Source organism: Podarcis cretensis (assembly GCF_951804945.1).
Source record: "Podarcis cretensis genome assembly, chromosome: 9".
NCBI classification, from domain to species: Eukaryota; Metazoa; Chordata; class Lepidosauria; order Squamata; family Lacertidae; genus Podarcis; species Podarcis cretensis.
Window position 1 is genome coordinate 54,822,289 of NC_137178.1, and position 11,199 is coordinate 54,833,487.

The 11,199-nt window shown below is 41.4% G+C and overlaps 1 pseudogene across 1 annotated transcript; it reads right to left on the bottom strand.

The window, feature by feature from the left end:
- Positions 1-1,757: 1,757 nt before the first annotated feature.
- Positions 1,758-2,251, bottom strand: LOC307223463 (large ribosomal subunit protein uL23 pseudogene; annotated as a pseudogene). The gene has a single exon. The product of its transcript is annotated as a large ribosomal subunit protein uL23 pseudogene (transcript).
- Positions 2,252-11,199: the final 8,948 nt, after the last annotated feature.

The following is an 11,199-nucleotide window of genomic DNA, read 5'->3' on the forward strand; positions in this document are numbered from 1 at the left end:
CCATTTTAGAAATGGAGTGGAAATTTAATTTGAGGCTATGGATTCCCCTCCAAGTGGCTGGTCAATACCAAGGTCTGCTTTTCCATGCCTTGCCTTGTCTGCTAACTACACCTAGGTCACATCTACACCATGCAATTAAAGCACTATGATACCACTCTATACAGTCATGGCTTCCCCCAAATAATATTGGCATCTGTTTGTTAAGGTTGCCAAGAGTTGTAAGCTAGCTTCAGCCACAGTTCCCAGAGTGTCTTAACAACCTATCCCTCTCCATAGGAAATTCTGGGAATTGCAGCTTTGTGAAATGAATAAGGTTCTCCTAACAATTCGTAGCACTCTTAACTAAAAGTCCCAAAATTATTTGGGGGAAGCCATGCTCGTGTAAAGTGGTGTGATACTGCTTTAAACAAATGGTGTGGATGTGGCCTTTTTCATTTGGAATGCTCATGGAATAGCCAGTAAATCAGAAACTTTCAAGTATTTAGGATAGACCAGGCACGTCCAACTGGTCGATCACGTTCTACTGATCTTTGGTGAAGTCTTCCCAAAAAAAGCTCAATCCAATGGGTAGATCACTGCCAGTTTTTTATATAGTGGGAGTAGATTGCAGTCTCTTGGGAATTGGACATGCCTGGGATAGACCATGATTTAAATACACCCATGAAGCTTGGGATCTCTCCAGTAGATTTATAGATTACGTTGGAGAAATCTAATTGGATAAACTTAGCACAGGAGGGCTTGATGATGGTTTTTCTAGGACAGGCATTGCAACAGTACAAAACATACCTTCCATACTCTGAGCCTTTATGTAGCACTGCCCAATAAATCTCCCAGGGCTTCTAAAGTATAAACTTTCTCTCATTTTGCATCATTCACCAAACAGACAACATGATTGATTTACAGTGGTACCTCGGGTTAAGAACTTAATTCGTTCTGGAGGTCTGTTCTTAACCTGAAACTGTTCTTAACCTGAGGTACCACTTTAGCTAATGGGATCTCCTGCTGCTGCCGCACGATTTCTGTTCTCATCCTGAATCAAAGTTCTTAACCTGAGGTACTATTTCTGGATTAGTGGAGTCTGTAACCTGAAGCATCTGTAACCCAAGGTACCACTGTATTCTAAAGTCACAAGCAGAAGGACCACTTTTGATTGTGTGGATCAGCCCTTATACTCCCTAGCTGGTTTTCATAACCTTTTCTCACCAGTTGTTTATGACTCCAGGTCCCTCCCCTCCCCCCCCAAGTGTTGCTCCCTGCCCTTCACCAGGTTTCCAGATCAGTCCCACAGATGGGAAAGTGTCTTTGAGAGGTAATATTCTCTTTTATCTGATTATCTGATAATTGACTATTATTTTTGCCCCAGAGGACTGGATGGTGTTTTGACAAGGACAATGGGATACTGTACCCATTTATTTCCACTGAAATGTCATCTATCCATAAAAGGATTCTAAAAATGGTTTGATGTTTGACATGTGGAGTGCCAAGCTGACACTGAGTAATTTTTCACTTTGCTTCTTGTCTGTTCACTGATTGTAACACTGCTGACCGAATGGACATTGCCCTTGACAATTAACTGAGCTGTAAGCAAAATGAAGAGATTTTTTTTTTTTTTAATGGAGCCCAAGATGCAATTTATTGCAAAATGCCTTTACAGATACTGGTGGAATTACATGGTGTGTGGCCTTTAATGCTCCTGAGGACTCAGGAGTCTGGAGGCCACATTTTGTACAAAATGCATTTGGAGGTGGAGGTCTTTTCGTACAATTTTGACAACGGGCCACTTAGATGATACCCATCTTGTTGGCAACATCTAGCACATCATAGTCTGGAGCAAGGTGGACATAGGCTTTCTTCTCACCGTCAGGCCTGATGAGCAAGTTGACCTTTGCCACGTCAATGTTGCAGAGCTTTTCGACAGCCTGCTTGATATGGTGTTTGTTTGCTTTCATGTCCACAATGAACATGAGAGTGTTGTTGTCTTCAATCTTCTTCATGGATGATTCAGTGGTCAGGGGGACCTTGATAACGACATAGTGGTCCAGCTTGTTCCTCCTTGGGATACTTGGGGTGCCTCCGTAAACGCAAGGTTTTCAGCCTTTGGAAGGTAGGGGATATCCAGATCTTCTTCTTCTTGTGACTGTGGACGCCTTTCAGGACTGCCTTTTTAGCTTTCAAGGCTTTGGATTTTGCCTCGGTTTTGGCAGGGACAGCCTCCTCCTTCACTTTCAGCATCATTTTGAAAAGGAAGGTGAAAAAGGAGCTGAAGTGAAGAGATTTTCGAACAAGAGAGGTGGTATGTAATAGGTTTTAAGATATCAATCTCTTGGTCCACTAAATCCTTCAAACCATTTTCTCTTGGAACATATTGCATATTTATTTGTTTGATATATTTGTAGTCCACCCTTCACTCAAGAGCCCCTGGGTGGCAGACAATAACATTAAAACCCAAGTAATTATAAAAATAGTACATAGCAAATATGATAAAATTAATGAATTTCATCAGAGTAAGAGAAGGGAGGTAGGTTGGTGGCCCTCGTGTATTTTTTGGATTTTTTATTTTTAAAATTGAAGTATTTAAAAAGAGATATGTGTGGGAGGGAGAGGGGGTGATTGTTATGTATGTGTGGTGTGTATGAAAAAGGTTGGGGTATGTTATCTAGGGTGGTCAGAAAGAGGGATGCTCTTGGAGAAACGGGGGGGTGAGGAGAGATGTGTCACTGTGTATATGCGAAACGTATGACTGGATATGTGATAGAGATATGTATGTGTGTCTGTGGTCTGTATGTGTGCAGTGAGTGTGCTATGTGTGTGTGAGAGAGTATGGTGTACCTACATTATCTATCTATCATCTATCTATCTATCTATCTATCATCTATCTATATATTTTCTGGTTCTGTGGAATGCTCCCTGTTATCAAACAGCAATGGCACCATTGTCTGTGAAATCTATTTTGTGTGTGCTCTACCATCAGGACCAACAAGATATAGGTGACTTCCCACAGCAAGCATGAGGTTGTTGGGTGGGGCGAGCAGCAGTGACTGTGTTCTCAGGGGCAGATCTACTATGAAACTAATGAAGCTTAACCTTCAGGGCCCCTGATCTTGAAGCGGTCCCAGAAGTGACTTTAATCCACATTGCTTAAAATCTTGGGGTCTAATAGACCCAGTTGGAGTCACACAACTCAAATGGATTATTTTTGTTAGTTGTATATATTTCAACAATCCTAAAGTTTGAGAGTCAGTAGCATAGATGTAAAGCCGTGGTGATCTGTCGTGGAACAACCCCATTGTAAATGACAGCAGTGGCTACCCAAGACATCATTTCTGGTTGCAAAGGGGCCCCCATAATGGTTCGAGCTTCAGGGCCCAAAAAATGTAGGCCCGCCATTGTGTATTCTGTCATTTGTGTTGTGCCTTGCCCCTGTGGCAGCCATTTTGTGACTGGCACCAACAGCATTTTCTCAAAATGCTAATGGAGTCCACTAGCTCAAAAAGGTAGAGCTTTATTTTAATATAATTACTTCATGTATAGGTGAACATATAATTACATACTCATTCCTCAACCGTAGGAAATTATGTTCTACCATTTCTCTGATGAAAATAGGGACGTCCCATTCCATAATGATAATTTTACTATTTATACTCCACACATCTTATTGGGTTGCCTCAGCTACTGTGGACAGCTTCCAACATATATAAAAACATAATAAAAAATTATTATTATTATTATTATTATTATTATTATTATTATTATTATTATAAAAACCACTCCCCTATACAGGGCTGCCTTCAGATGGCTCAGGGGTCAGATAGCTCCATACCCTCCAACATTTCTACAATAAAAATAGGGACATCCTAAGGAAAAGCGGGACATTCCGGGATCAAATCAGAAACTGGGACTGCTTCTCTAAATCAGGGACACCCCTGGAAAATAGGGACACTTGGAGGGTCTTTTCTCCATTTTATAGCATGAGATATTCTTGTCTCTGCTTACTATGGTTTTATTTTTAATGGCATCGGCAGTCATAAGAACAAGCTTCAGACAGAATACAAGAAGAAATGGCAAAATGTTTCCAGCCACTAGAGAACATTGTCAACATTGCAAGCTTCCCAGAGACCTTATATTAAACAAGAGTTACTTTGTTGACTATACATCACTAGGAAAGAGGCGTCCCATAAACTATCCCAGCAAGTTCACAGGCCCCTATTTGCGTGAGTCATGGGCTTGGCCTCTGATTAGGAGAGTTTAATCAACCTTTAATATGACACAGATACAATGCAGGGATATTTCTCCCTTGCATGAGTAGGAGGGACCTGTTGCGTAATTCTTTAAAGCTTTGTGGCATTTCCCTTAAAGTGGCAGTGGAGTTGTCAACCTCCTTTTTCTACTCATGATAAAATTCACCTTGGGGACAGTGACTGTACCTGTGGATGGGAAAGTAGGAAAGAGGCTCTGCATGTCTTGGAGAGCCCACTCATAGAGAAAAAGAGAGAGAGAGAGTCTAAGAGGACAGTTTTTGTGCCATGATAACTTTTTCTCAAATACGCTTTCACAGGCTCCATGCCGTGCTGATGGATCTTAGTGAGCGTCATTTTGTCCTATCAAATAAAATAGAGCCTATAGTGCAGCTGTGATCTGATGTGTCTTTTGCAAAGGCATTTCCACACACGACTAAACACAGTCTCCCTCCCCTTCCCCTGCATCTGTAAGGCAAATGTAAAACCTTCACAAGATAGAATATACATATTTTCCTTCCTTTCTGTCTTCTATGAATAATATTAATGGGATGTCACATTCAGATAACACAGCCAGCCTCAAATTGCTTTAGTGTCATATGAGTGGCATTAGATTTATATCCCCCCAGGGCTGTCTTAAGCATATGCGGTGCTGGGGTGCAAAGATCCACCTAGCGCCCCCCCCCCCAGGTTGCCCAGTCCCAGGTGTGCAGGAGGGTGAAGCCAACCAGCCACCTCAGTGTGTTACTGGCTCAGTCGGCCCCAAATTCACAGCACAGAGCTGCCCGCAGCAGAAGAGCCCACAGTGGCACTCCGACCGATGGGTGGGCTCTTCCCCAGACTCAACTCTCAGACCCCAGACTCTCAGCCCAGCGCCCAGGTACCCCGCACCCCTAGCGCCTATGGGTAAGCCGGCCCTGTTCCCACCTTTCCTCAAGGTGGTGTGCATGGTTCTTCCCTCCCCATTTTATCCTACCCTGTGAGGAAGATTAGGCTGAGAAACCGTGACTGGCCCAAGATCAACCAGTGATCTTCATAATGGAGCGGGGATTTGAACACTGATCTCTTAGGTCCTAGTCTAAAACTAACTACTACACCATGCTGGCTCTCTGTGGTGAAGAAGGAGCCGGGGCTAGCTGGCAAGAGCAGTGACGATGATGATGATGATTAACAAAAATACATGCATTGTCTCTTTTTCAGGTTGTGTTTTTTACAGATCAATTACATAAGAGCAGTAATGGGTGGGAAAGTTGGGTACCTCACTGCTTGCTGAGAGAGATGAAAGTGCCGGCCAGTGAATATGGTAGATTTTCACTGTCTGCTGCTTTTTCGAACAGGACACCCAAGAATATCTGTAGTAGCATAAGATAATTATTCTATATTAGGAGGACTGAATGAGGATTCCTTGTGTGAGTACCCCCAAAATAACATATCTAAGAGAACATATATGTGACGCTGCCTTCTATTGAGTGAGTCCATCTAACGCAGCTTTGTCTATCCTGACTGGCCATAACTCTCCAGAGTAAGCTCAGGGCGTTCTCAATACAGTGTGTGTGCTATGCCGCTGAGCTATGCAGCGACTTCAGCAAAACAGTCTTGTTCACAGCAAAGTAAAATGTGATGTCTGACAGACTATTAAAAGCAAAATCTAGTTTACTGGAGGCCAATGGACAAGGGAAATGGTTCTTTGGAGTTCTGTTCCAGTCTTATTTGATGTAGCATTAAATTGTCCTCTGAGTGAAGCTGAAGAAAGCTGTCCTAAAAATATCTCATTTTCATCTGTTCCATTTTGCCTATGAATTATAAAAGAGATTTGTCAATACTGAAACAAGTGGAAAGGATTAATTCAGAAAGAGGGAATGGGTTTTAAAAGAACAGCTTCATTGGGATAAGAGAGCCAGTGTGAAGTAATGGCTAGAGAGTTGGGCTAAGACCCAAGAGACCAAGGTTAGCCATGAGGCTCACAGGATGACCTTGGGACAGTCAATCAATTAGGCTCTGCCCAATCTACCTCACATTGTTGCTGTAAGGATATAATAGGGAGAATAACCACCTTGAGGTCCTTGGAGGAAAGTTTGTTCACCATCCCTATTCCATGTAATGTTGTGCATGGAATGAGTGGCAGACACTAAATAAGTGACAAGTTCTCAAACTGCTGCCATTTGATCCTAACTTCCTTAAATGCTGCATGGACCAATGTAGACTTTTTAATTGGCAAAGAATGGCCCAATTATTCTCAGAAAAGGCTTAAGAAAACTGTGCTGACCTGTGATTGTTTGTTACAAAGCATGCAGATGGGATCGTGACAAGCTCCACTTAATGCATCAACTCTCTGCCATAAAAGAGAAGCAAACGAATTGTTCCTGAACGGGAGCCAGCTGTTTACTATAAATACACCTTGTATTTCCCAACATGCAACTTGAAATTGAGAGACATATAATTCAAAAAGAAGCGTCCTTTCACGTTCTTCAGATGAACAGCTCTACAAATCAGTCAGAGTCTTTTGAAGACTCAATGCATCTTGGCGGTTTTAAAGCTTCTTATTTGCCAGGCCTGCAGTTGCAGATTATTCAAAGCCCTCTTTCCTAGAGAGAGTTTCCCATAAATTATGGTTGCAGTTGGGGTCAGGTTTGTTCATCAACTTCTCTGCAGTAGTTATTAGAAACAGAAATTGGCTGAGCCTTCTGTTTTACCTCAGTACCATAGCACTGAACTGGGGAAAAAGATGATTTGATTTCTGACCACAGCTGTAATTTTTCATTCCCAGAGAATATATATATATATATATATATATATATATATATATATATAATATGACTTTCTAGCAGCATTCCCTTGAGAAGGCATGTTAAGCTCTCCAGATGTATATAGTGGATGAAACATTACAATGTGTTTGGGGAAGACAGAAAGGGAAATATTATTGAGTTAGGAAATATTATGAACCAAAAACAAACACTCAAACCACCCCAGAATAGTTTTGCGCTATTGATCATCTTATACATCATTCCCTGTATGTAACACACGAGGAAATTAAACATCTTCACTTTTTCGTTCTTTCTTTGGTTGTTATTTGTGTAAGGAAATGGAGGCCACCGGTGAATTGGGAGGTGATTTAAACCTGAATCTGTAGTACATGGTTTCTGGAGACTGTTTGGTGAGGAATTTCAGGCCAGGAGACAATAGATGGAGGCATGTCACAAGCTATGAAAGCTGAATGTTTTGAAAAGGGAATGCTCAAGCAGTCGAGGCAAATACCCAGGATGCAAGGCAGTATGGAAAGGGGGAAAAGCAGGGGTGAATAGTATTATTATTATTTGTTCATGTATTTATGAAAATTATATTCTGCCCATCCTCTCAGGGTGGCAGAAAAAAAGGAGATGAAATATCTTAAAAACAAGTGCAATATATATGCAGACTGGGAATTATCTCAACCAAAAAGGCTTGTTGAAAGACTTCTTCCGCAAGTGGTGAAAATACCACAATGGTGGCACCTGTCTAGTATTCAAGGGGAGGGCATTTGAAAAGGTAGGTGCCACCACCCATAAGGCCAATTCCTACAATGGGTGGAACAGATCTCTTGATAAGATGATATCTGCAGGAAGCCTTCAGCTGCAGGGTACAGGGTACAGGGTACAGCGATCAACTGGATAAACAAGGGGTGAGACAATATTTCAGGGATCCTGGTCTCAAGCTGTATAGGACTTTACACCTCAAAACCAGCTTCTTGAACTAAGCCTGGAAGATAATTGGCAGCCAGTGAAGTTCCTTCACAAGTGGGGTAAAGGTGTTGGTGCTGCATTTTTGCAGATGACAATCTGAAAAAATGTATTAGCTTAGAAGTCACTGTTGTCTCTGGCTCCATTTATCACTGCTATGTGGCCCCCAGAAGGTTCTCCTGTATGGATAAGGCTAATGGCAGTGCTTGGTAGGAAGCAATGGGACTCCTCCTTATTTCTTTAGACTTTGTCTCTGCTCTCCCTATATGTCTATTTCTCCCCCTCCGTTTTACTTCTCTTCGCAGAGGCCACTCTTGAGTTCCTGTGCCAATAATTTAAGAACTTTCACTGCTTTGAACTAAGTTCTATTGCCTGTGCAGCCTTTTTGACTGATGTATGGAAAAGCACATGAACCTGATCTTTGAAGAGTTTGTAAGTAAAACATTTTTGTGGTATTTTCCTAAGCTGGGGAAAGAGGGGGCTGTTTTGGAACTTAATTGGAAAGACTTATTTTAAATATCGTATAGTCTATATTTCCATGCTTTACTTTGCGGCATATTTTGTGATTTTTAAACCTCTGCTAGGATTCTCTCACCAAAAAAGTACATGCCCCAAACGTGGACCTTGGCACCCAGGAATTCTCATGTTTATACACCTATTTTTTCCTTGAACTAACATTGATTTTGCCAATTTTGCCATTGATGAATCTTGGGAACAACTGTTGATCCAGTTTTATTTTTTAAAAAAAAATAATATTTATTAAAGTTTTAAATGTTACAAAAAAAGAAAGAGATAATTCCAAGTTAAACAAAAACATAACAACACATCACAATAAAAAAGAAGAGAATAGAAAGAAAGAAAATAATAATAATAAAAAACAGAAAAATAGAAACAATTAAAAGACACAACTGTTGATCCAGTTTTAATGTTATTTCCGAGCATGATTCAAAGTGTTGGTGCTGACCTTTAAAGCCCTAAACGGCCTCGGTCCTGTATACCTGAAGGAGCGTCTCCACCCCCATCGTTCAGCCTGGACACTGAGATCCAGCGCCGAGGGCTTCTGGCAGTTCCCTCATTGTGAGAAGTGAGGCTACAGGGAACCAGACAGAGGGCCTTCTCGGTAGTGGCGCCCGCCCTGTGGAACGCCCTCCCATCAGATGTCAAAGAGATAAACAATTACCTGACATTCAGAAGACATCTTAAGGCAGCCCTGTTCAGGGAAGTTTTTAATATGTAACGCTGTACTGTTTTTAACACTTGATTGGGAGCCACCCAGAGTGGCTGGGGAAACTCAGTCAGATGGGTGGGGTATAAATAAATTATTATTATTATTATTATTATTATTATTATTATTATTATTATTATATTGTTGAGGGAAGCAATAGGCCCCTATTTCTTCCTGGCCCCCTCCCAATTGTTCCCTTCATAACAGCATTAGAAAAGTGTGCTGGATCAGATCAGCATCCTATCTAGTCCAGCATCATGCTCTCACAATGACCAGCTAGATGCCCATGAGAAGTTTGAAAGCAGAGCCTGTGCACAACAGCACTCTTCCCTCCTGTGGTTTTGAGATAATGGTATTCTGAGTTATACTGCCTTTGACAATGGAGGCAGAATCTAGCCATCATGGCTAGTAGTCACTGATAGCTTGATCCTCCACGAATTTGTCTATTCCTCTTTTAATGCCATTCAAGGTGGTGGCCATGGCTACTTCTTCAGGGAGAAGATTCCATATTTTACCTATTGATTGTGAATAAGTGCATTGTGAATCTTCATCCACTAACATGAAGAGTTTTGCTCAACATTAAGTGAGATGAAATTTCTCAGAAGAGAGTTTTCATAGGGGGGGGGAACTGTTGGAGTATTTCACCTCCCCCAGCCAGCAGAATATCCCACCTCCATGTCTGCTGCCCACAAATACTGTGGAGAATTTTGAGAGGCCATTTCTCCCCCCGCTCTACCCCAGTGTCAAGCATGTCCGCTAACTGAAAGCATTCCCGGGCAGAGCCACCTCTGCCGACTTTTAGTTACCTCCACCTTTTCCAATTCTGCTGCTGTTTTGCTTGGATGACAATCGTTCTATGAAATGTCAACTGCTACCCATGTCAGCGTCGGCTCACTCATGTGATAACCATTACATTAGAGGAGCAAGATTTCAGCCACTTGGAATTATAATGGATGTGACATTGAGAACAAGAACTACTGTGAATAATATCAACTCACCCATGAGTACAATACTGTCTGAAGATATATGGTGGTGAGGTGGAGTTAAGTGACCTGATGGACTTAACTTTGCTGTTCTACTTATTTCTGAAGTTGTTGGGAGAGGGGGGTTTGTCATAATGTGAGAAAGAGCCATTCTTGGTCTCTTCTTCACAATGTCTCCTACAACTAGGGATGAGCAAAGCTGATAATTTCTGGGTTGTTGTTTTTCTCTCTCTCCTTTTTCCCAATCTTAAAGTCAGTTCTCCACATTTCCACATCAAATTGCATCTTGGGTTTTGTTTTGTTTTTTTTAAAAAAGGAAGTTCATGAAAATTCATCAGTATTTTTCTGCACATTTCTCTGAACATGCAAATTTTGTATGCAATTTTGTCCAATACACGCAGTTTTGCAAAGCAGTTTCCCATAATACAGTACACTTTTTCATTTTATCTTCACTGATATATACAGTTCTATGCACACTTTATTCAAGTATGTGCATTTCCATACACATTTCTTGACTGGAGAACTGCATTACGGCATCTGGAGAAATGCAGATTTTGAAGGATGGCTGTTGCAGTTTGCATATTGACTCAGAAAGTGTGAATTAGGTAGATTGGCCTTTATATGCAAACTGAATCTAATTTCTTCGCCATCCCAAGACATTGTTGTGTTGGTTATCCCCTTGCTTCCTGCCTCACATCACAGGCTAATAGAATGGTGGTAAATGTTACAAAGGACAATGATATATGGAATAGCAGTAGCTCCTTGTTTCATATAGTGTCTAATTCTGCTACCAGATTCTGCAATTCTCTCTCCACCCCCCCACCCCATCTTGCTTTGAGTCACAGTGAAGAATGCTATGTAGGCATTGTGGAAAAATTTCTTAACGTTTGGTTTTATAAAGCTCGAGTATTTTTTTTCCCTCTTGGGAGTTGCCAGCCTAAGAGATACTGACTAAAGTGGCAGCCCAGATAAATACCGTCACTTGTATTTGTGGGTACAATAACACTATGCCAATATTAGGTATAACATTGATGAATCAA